We start from the raw sequence: 9,341 nt of genomic DNA on the forward strand, positions 1-9,341 counted from the left end.
GAACAGGTAACAGGGTAATGGTCCAAGTGGTGGGACAGAGGGTTAGGCTGCTACTGATGAGGGCTAAATGGTCTGTGTGTGTGCCCCAAAGCAAGCTGGGTCTAATGTGTGAACAGCTCAAAACAGTCACATGGGAAAGGGGTTATATGAATCTCCTGCTGGGTTTAGCAAACCTGTACAAGGAACCTCAGGCAGTGGTTCATCCCATAGGTTTAAATGCTGTTTCTCTGTATTAAAGAATGGAACACAGTCTGCTTCAGGATTGGACTGCAAATGAGATCATGGCTGATCTAATAATCCTCAACTCCACTTTCCTGCCTTTTCCTTATAATCCTTGATTCCCTTCTTGATTAAAAATCTGTCTCTGTCAGTCTTGAATATACTTACAACCCAGCCTCGACAGCACTCTGTGGTAAAGATTTCCACAGGTCCACTCCCCACTAAGAGAAGAAATTCCTCCTCATGTCTATGCTGACTGGGTGACTCCGAATTTGAAGATTATACCCTTTGGTCCTGTACTCTCCCAAAATTGAAAACTTTTCCACATCTACCCTGTCAAGTCTGCTAACTTTCAACAAGGTCACGTCTCAGGCATCAGTTGTGTCGGCACAGGCTTGGTGGGCAGAAGGGCCTGTGCTGTACAGTTCTTTGTTCTTTGTTTCCATTCTTGTGAATTCTATTGAGTACAGACTCTGTCTCTCCATATGAGACGGTGCCTCCATTCCGGGAATCAGCCGAGTGAACCTTCTTCAAGACTGTCTCCGAACATTAGTAAAGTCACCAGCACGGGCAACATTTTCAGAGCTGGCAGCTCAGCTATTAAAATTGTGGTTGACTAAGAGAGATTTAATTCTCAAAACTTAAAATGGATATCCAGACTGTCTCTCTCCAAGTAATCCCAAATATCTCTGTAATATTCCCAAGATGCAAATAGCCCTGTTCCATTTGCCAAACCCATGATCTATTCACTGAAAGATTAAATGACAAGCACAGCATCCAACGTACAGTGGGTTACTGCACAGAAATACCACTGATCTATATTGTTATTCACTGTTAGACACTGTAGGAGACAGACAGACAGGTTTTAAAAACTCAACAATGAAAACAGAAATTGCTGGAAAATCTCAGCAGGTCCAGCAGCATTCATGGAGAGAAATCGGTTAATGTTTCGGGTCCAGTGACCCTTCTTCACAGTCCAGATTATGGGAAGTGTATGTAAAGTGCTGGTTCAGCTGGAAGGTGTATTTGGGCCTGTGGGTACTGAGGAGGGAGGAGGGAAACGGACAGGTGTTACATCTTTGGTTGCATGGAAAGGTGCCGTGAGGCAATGGAGGGGGTGTTGGGAGTGAAGGAAGAGTGGACCAGGGTGTCCCAGAGGGAACAGTCCCTGTGGAAGGTGGATAAGGGAGGGGAGGGGAATACGTGCCTGTTGGTGGCATCTTGCAGGACTTGGTGGAAATGGCAGCTAATGATCCTCTGAATGTGGATGTTGGTGGGATGGTAGGTAAGGATAAGGGGGACCCTATCCTGTTGTGGGAGGGAAAAGAGGGGGTGAGGGTGGAAGTGTGGGAGATGGGTTGGACCGGCTGAGGGCCCTTTCGGAGCTGGGGAATCCTCAGTTGATGAAGTAGGTGAAGATTTTGGAGGCTCCCTTGTTGAAGTTGGCATCATCAGAACCGATACAACGGAGACGGAGGAACTGGGAGAATAGAATAGAGTCTTTACAGGAAGCAGGGTGTGAGGATCTATAGGCCAGGTAGCTGTGGGAGTCGGTGGGTTTACAGTGGATATTGATGGCCAGTCTATCCCCAGAAATGCAAATAGATGTCGAAGAAGGGAGGAGTCAGAGATGAACCAAGCGAAGGTGAGGGCAGGGTAATAATTGGAAGTGAAATTGATAAACATTTCCAATTCCGAATGAGAATGAATTGGATGAGAATGTACAAGGCATGATTAGTAAGTTTGCTGATGACACTAAATAGGAGGTATCATGGACGGTGAGGAAGGTTATCACAAATTGCAGCAGGACCTTGATCAGCTGGGGAAGTGGGCCAAGAAATGGCAAATGGAGTTTAATATTTAGTTAAAAATCACACAACACCAGGTTATAGTCCAACAGGTTTAATTGGAAACACACTAGCTTTCGGAGCGACGCTCCTTCATCAGGTGATAATGGAGGGCTCGATCGTAACACAGAATTTATAGCAAAAATTTGCAGTGTGATGTAACTGAAATCACATTGTAAATTTTTGCTATAAATTCTGTGTTAGGATTGAGCCCTCCATTATCACCTGATAAAGGAGCGTCGCTCCAAAAGCAAGTGTGCTTCCAATTAAACCTGTTGGACTATAACCTGGTGTGGTGTGATTTTTAACTTTGTACACTCCAGTCCAACACCAGCATCTCCAAATCAGGAACTTAATATAGGTCAGTGTGAGGTCTTACATATTGGAAAATCAAATCAAGGTAGGAGTTACATGGTGAATGGTAGGGCCTTAAGGAGCGTACTAGGCGAGAGGGACCTTGGAGTTCAGATTCACTGTTCTCTGACAGTGGAGTCACAGGTAGACAGGGCACTGAAGGAGGCTTTTGGCACACTGTTAAAACACCAAGTTATAGTCCAACAGGTTTAATTGGAAGCACACCTTCATCGGGTGGTTGTGGAGGATACAATTGTTAAACACAGACTTTATCACAAAAGTTTAGTGTGATGTAACTGAAATTATACATTAAAAAATACCTTGATTGTTTGTTGAGTCTTTCATCTGTTTGAATACCATGATAGTTTCACTTCTTTCATGTGTAAATCACAAAACTCTTTTTTTTAGAAGTTGCATTCTCAGGTTAGCTGTAACAATTGGTGTTAGTTAGACAATACATTGAAGGTGTTAGTCCCCTGTGTTCTCTGTCTGTGCCATGATGTTTAGATTGATTCTAATCTAAAAAGTGAGAAACAGGGTTTTACATGGATTCATGCAGTTTTTGAGCAAAGTACAATGTAACGCTGCAAGTACAAATTCGCCCCACAAACGTGTGTGTAAGTGTCTGTGTGCATGCCTGTGTATGTGTGTGCCCGTGTGTCCGTGTGTGTGTGTGTAGGAGTGTCTGTGTGTGTGTGTATAGTGCAATGGTGGTCACCTGTAGTGTGACCATTAACCCAAAGTCCCGGTTGAGGCCCTCCCTATGGGTATGGAACTTAGCTATCAGCCTCGGCTCGGCCACTTTTCTCTGCTGCCTGTCCCGAAGTCCACCTTGGAGGATGGTCACCCGAAGGTCCGGGGTTGAATGTCCTGGACGGCTGAAGTGTTCTCCAACTAGGAGGGAACCCTCCTGTCTGTTGATTGTTGTGCGGTGCCCATTCATTTGTTGCCGTGGTCTTTGCTCGGTTTCCCCAATGTACCATGCCTCCGGGCATCCTTGCCTGTAAAGTATAAGATAGACAACGTTGGCTGAGTCACATAAGTACCTGCCCCGTACATGGTGAGAGGTGTCCCCACGTGTAATGGTGGAAGGTCCCCACACCTCCACTACTTGCCTTTAAACAACCACCAAACCTCATACAGGTCATTGTTCATAGCAAGTTGTCCGGCTCTAAGGACAACTCCATACAACCCTGTCACAGTAGGCGCTGCAAGACGCGTCAGAGTGTGGACATGGATACCACCATTACACATGGGGACACCTCCCACCTTGTACATGGCAGGTAGTCTATCTTATACGTTATAGGCAAGGATGCCCTGAGGCATGGTACATTGGGGAAACTGAGTAAAGGCTACAGCAATGGATAAATGGGCACCGCACAACAATCAACAGACAGGAATTTGCCCTTCCAGTTGGGGAACACTTCAGTGATCCAGGACAATCGACCTCGGACCTTCGGGTGACCATCCTCCAAGGCGGACTTCGGGAGAGGCAGCAGCGAAAAGTGGCCAAGCAGAGGCTGATAGCTAAGTTCGGTACCTCAGGGAGGGCCTCAACCGGGACCTTGGGTTCATGTCACATTACAGGTGACTACCATTGCACTATATGCACACACACGGACATGCACACAGACACTCACACACACCCTTACAGACTCACACACTCCCACACTCACACATGCGTCCTCTCAGAGACTTAGACCACTCTACACTCACGCACACACATGTACACTCTCTCTCACAGACACTCACAACACCCCACCCCAAACACATACACTCACACATGCACCCCTCACAGACTTAAGATACTCTACACTCACAAGCACACATATACACTCTCTCTCACACATATTGATATACGTTTGTGGGGTGAATTTGTACTTGCAGAGTTACATTGTACTTTGCTCAAAAACTGCATGAATTCATGTAAAACCCTGTTGTCTCGCTTTTTAGATTAGAATCAATCTAAATATCATGGCACAGACAGGGAACACAGGAGGCTAACACCTTCAACATATTGTCTAGCTATCACCATTGTTAACAGCTAACCTGTGAATGCAACTTTTTAAAAAGTTTTGTGATTTACACATGAAAGAAATGAAACTATCATGGTATTCGAACAGATGAAAGACTCAACAAACTATCAAGGTATTTTTCAATGTATAATTTCAGTTACATCACACTGTAGACTTTTGCTATAAATTCTGTGCCTTACAATTGTATCCTCCACAACTACCTGATGAAGGAGCGTCGCTCCGAAAGCTAGTGCTTCCAATTAAATCTGTTGGACTATAACCTGGTGTTGTGTGGTTTTTATCTTTGTACACCCCAGTCCAACACCGGCATCTCCAAATTTTGACACACTGGCCTTCATCAGGCAGGGCATTGAGTATGGAAGTTGGGAAGTTATGTTGCAGTTATACAGGCCTTTGGTGAGGCTGCACTTAGAGTATTATGTTCAGTTTTGGTTACCTTGCTGTAGGAAGGATGTTATTAAACTGGAAAGAGTGCAGAAGAAATTAACAAGGATGTTACCTGGACTCAGTGGTCTGAATTATAGGGAGAGGTTGGACAAGCTACGACTTTTTTCTTTAGAGCATAGGAGACTAAGGGGGGATCTTATAGAGGTGTATAAGATCATGAGAGGCATGGATAGGGTGAATGCACTCAGTCTTTTTCCCAGGGTTGGGGAATCGAAGACTAGAGGGCATCAGTTGAAGGTTGGAGGGGAAAGAATAAAAGGGAACCTGAGGGGCAACTATCTTACACTGAGGGTGGCATGCATATGAAATGAGCTGCCAGCGGATGTGGTTAAGGTGGAGACTTTAACAATATTTAAAAGACAAATACATGGATAGGAAAGGTTTAGAGGATATGGGCCAAGTGTAAGGAAACGGGGTGAGCGTGGTGGACATTCTGGTCGGCATGGACCAGTTTGGGCCAAAGGGCCTGTCTCCTTGCTGGAGGACTCTATGACTCTGAGAGAGGGAAGCAGCGATGATGCTATTGTCAATATACCAGCTGGACAGTTGTGGATGGGGACCAGAGTAGGACTGGAATAAGGAATGTTCCATATACTCCCAAAAAGACTAGCATAACCGGGGCTCATGCGGTAACCATGGCCTCCCCTCTGGTCTGACAAAAGGGAGAGGAGTTAAAACAGAAGTTGTTCAGAGTGCGGATGAGCTCGGCCAGGCGGAGGAGGGTGGTGGGGGGTGGGGAGAGTTTAGGCCTTTGCTCCAGGAACAAGTGGAGAGCCCCATGACCATCCTGATGGGGGATGGACGTGTGAAGGGATTCAACGTCCACGGTAAAGAGGAGGCGGCTGGAACCTGCGAACTGGAAATTCTGAAAGTGGTGCAAAGTGTTAGAGGAATCACGGATGTTCATGGGCAGGGACTGGACCAGGGGAGAAAGAATCAAGTCGAGGTAGGAAGAGATGAGTTCTGTGGGACAGGAGCTGGCATAAACAATGGGTCTGCCTGAGCAGTGCTGTTTTGGGAAGGAGATAGGAGTGAGTTGTGCAGGGCTGAAGGTCAATGAGCTTGGAGGCAGTTGAGGAGGGGTTTGGGAGATCACCACATGAGATTAGGTTGGTGACCATTCTGGATGCATTGTGAAAATGGTCAATATCTACTTAGCTGGACTGAAGAGAAACTGCAACAGGCCATATTTCTTTTCAGTCTGGACCCTGCCACTATTCAAAACAAAGAAAATAGGAATAGGCCATTCAGCCCTTCAAATCTACTCCACCACTCCGGACCTTGGTCCCACTTTCTCCCCATTGCATTTGACCCCTTCAACCCCAAGAACTGTTTCGAAACTTCTTTCTGAAAAATAATGCTAGGCAGAGATAAAGAGTGAAAAAATGCAGCAATGAATAGGTGAATCGTTATTGTCTGTAGGAAACAAAACATTTTAGAAATAACATTAAACCTGAACAATCAGTTTTGTTCTACAGCTTTTATATCGTTTTCTTAACAAAAGTGTATTTTTCGATGTGGATGGATGTGATTTCAATGAAGGGAGGGCAGAGGAGACTCACCAGGATGTTACTTGGGATGGAGCACTTCAGCGATGAAGAGAAGCTGGGTATGTTCAGGTTGTGTTCTGTGGAGCAGAGAGGGCTGAGAGGGGCCTGATCGAGGTGGGTAAGATTAGGAGGGGCATGGACGGCAGGATAGAAAGCAGCTGTTCCCCTTAGTTTCATGGTTCAAAGCAAGGGGCATCATTTAAGGTGAAAGACTGGAGGTTTAGAGGGGATTTGAGGAAAAATGTTTTCACCCAGAGGGTGGTTGGAGTCTGGAATGCAATGCCTGGGAGGGTAGTTTTCTTTCATTCATTTGGCTGTCACTGGCTGGGGCCAGTATTTATTGCTTGGCCCTGGTTGCCCCTTGAGAGGGTGGGTGTGAGCTGACTTCTTGAACCGCTGCAGTCCATGTGCTGTGGGTTGACCCACAATGCCCTGAGAGAGGGAATTCTAGGATTTTGACCCGGCAACACTGAAGGAACGGTGATAAGTTTCCAAGTCAGAATGGTGAGTGGCTTGGAGGGGATCTGGCAAGGGGTGTGGTGTAGAGGCAGGAAACCTCACAACCTTTAAAAAGTAAAAAGTGAGGTCTGCAGATGCTGGAGATCAGAGCTGAAAATGTGTTGCTGGTTAAAGCACAGCAGGTCAGGCAGCATCCAAGGAACAGGAAATTCGACGTTTCGGGCCGGAGCCCTTCATCAGATTCCTGATGAAGGGCTCCGGCCCGAAACTTTGAATTTCCTGTTCCTTGGATGCTGCCTGACCTGCTGTGCTTTAACCAGCAACACATTTTCAACCTTTAAAAAGTACTTGGATGAGCCTTGAAACGTCATAACAAGAACTGGGCCAAGACAGGAAAGAGGAACTAGTGTAGACAGGTGATGGCCCTTTTTTGTTAGTGCAGAACCAATGGGCGGAATGGCATGAGTGACTCTGTGAATATCACCTGAAAAGCCAGGAGTTTATGCATTTTTCAGTTTTGATTAGGCCAGTGGTTTTGAGGAACCTCTGCAGTCTGTGTGATGAAGGTGCTCTCCTGATATCACCACCAGTCTGATGGCTTTCTCTCATCCAGCCCACCCTTTCTTGACTATCCACATTACACCCTCCCCCTACGGGGGGAGGGGGGGTGGGGGGGGGCAGTCCTCCTTCACCTGCTCATCTCTCCCACAATCTCTCTCTATCTCTGCCTCAATTAATCAATCTATCCATTCATCCATCTTTACATCTCTCCCTCAATCACTCCATTTCCACCCCTCAGCCCTCCATCAATTACTCCTTCCCTCTCCCCACTCTTCCCTCTGTCGCTTCAACCAGCTCATCATCCTTCCTTTCCCATCCCTCCCTCGATCATAGCAGAAGGAGTAGGCCTTTCAGCCCTTCAAACCTGCTCTGCCATTCAATAAAATCATGACTGATCTGTGGCCTAACACCATATATTGGCCTTGAGCCCATATCCCTTGATATTCTTACTAAATAAAAAACTCTCTCTCTCTGATTTAAATTGAAGAACTTAATTAATATTGACCGCTGTTTAGTGAAGAAAGTTCCAAATATTCCCTATTCTTTGTGTGTAGAAGAGCTTTCTAATATATCTCCTGAATGGCCTGCCCCTAATTCTTAGACTATACCCTGCTTCTAGAGTTTTCAATCAGTGGAAATACTTTATTGTTGATATCCTGAAAACCTTGATTAGATCATACCATAATCTTCTAAATGTTAGAGAATAAACACCTAATTTCTCTAATATCTCTGCATAAGGTAACCCCTGAAGTCTAGATATCATCCTTGTAAACCTATGTTGAACTCCCTCCTAGGTCAAAACATCCTTCCTATGGTGTGGTGCCCATGTCTGCTCGCTATACACCCAGTGGAGTCTAATTAGGGGTGTGTTCAGTATAACTGCAGCATAACATCTGCATCCTTGTACTCCAGCACTTCAAATATGAAAGTGAGCTTTTTATTAAGTTTCTTAACTATTTTCTGCACCTATTTGTGCTAATTCAAACACCTATGCACCTGAACTCTCAAATCTCACTGGACAGCCACTGTACTTAGCATCATGCCTTCAAAAAAAAATGCTCTGATCTATCCTTTTTTCTATCCAAAATAGATAACCTCATACTTACTTACATTAAAATCTATCTGCCACAGCTTTCTATCAATATCCTGTTGTAAACACATGAAGGGCTCTGGCCCAAAACGTCGAATTTCCTGTTCCTTGGATGCTGCCTGACCTGCTGCGCTTTAACCAGCAACACATTTTCAGCTCCTGTTGTAAACAGTCAACACCGTCTACAATGCTGCCAAATTTTGTGTCATCAGCAATTTTGGATATTCGACATTTTTATGCCATTATTTAAGTCATTAATGAATATTGTGAGTAATTGAGGCCAAAACACAGTTGCCTGTGGACACCACTAGTCCACCCCAACCATTATTCCATCTCTTTGTTTCCTGCCACTCAACCAATTTCCTATCCAGCTCAGTAACTTGCTCCCAATTCCGTGCTCTTCTACCTGAGCTCAGAGGCTCCAGTGTGGGACTTCATTGAAAGCCTTCTGATGTGCATATAAACAACATCCATTGACTTAGCTCTGACCACCACCTTTGACCCCTCTGAGTTTTATCAGACATGGCCCACATTTCATTAATCCCTGATTAACTGAACAGGTTCAAGGGACCAGTTACAATAATTAATCATATAAAATATCTAAATGTGGCCAATTACTCCATTCCCTCCCTCCCTCCCTAACCCACACACTCTCCATCTCCCTTCCCAGACAAGAGCCTGGATCAATCTCCTCCGCGTTACGCCCCGCAGCTATGTCCCTTCCGTTTGTCAAGGGGCCCCGCACAAACATGGCGCCGTTTCCGGTCCGTCCGCGTCT

The sequence above is a fragment of the Hemiscyllium ocellatum genome, chromosome 15 (genome assembly GCF_020745735.1).
Source record: "Hemiscyllium ocellatum isolate sHemOce1 chromosome 15, sHemOce1.pat.X.cur, whole genome shotgun sequence".
NCBI classification, from domain to species: domain Eukaryota; kingdom Metazoa; phylum Chordata; class Chondrichthyes; order Orectolobiformes; family Hemiscylliidae; genus Hemiscyllium; species Hemiscyllium ocellatum.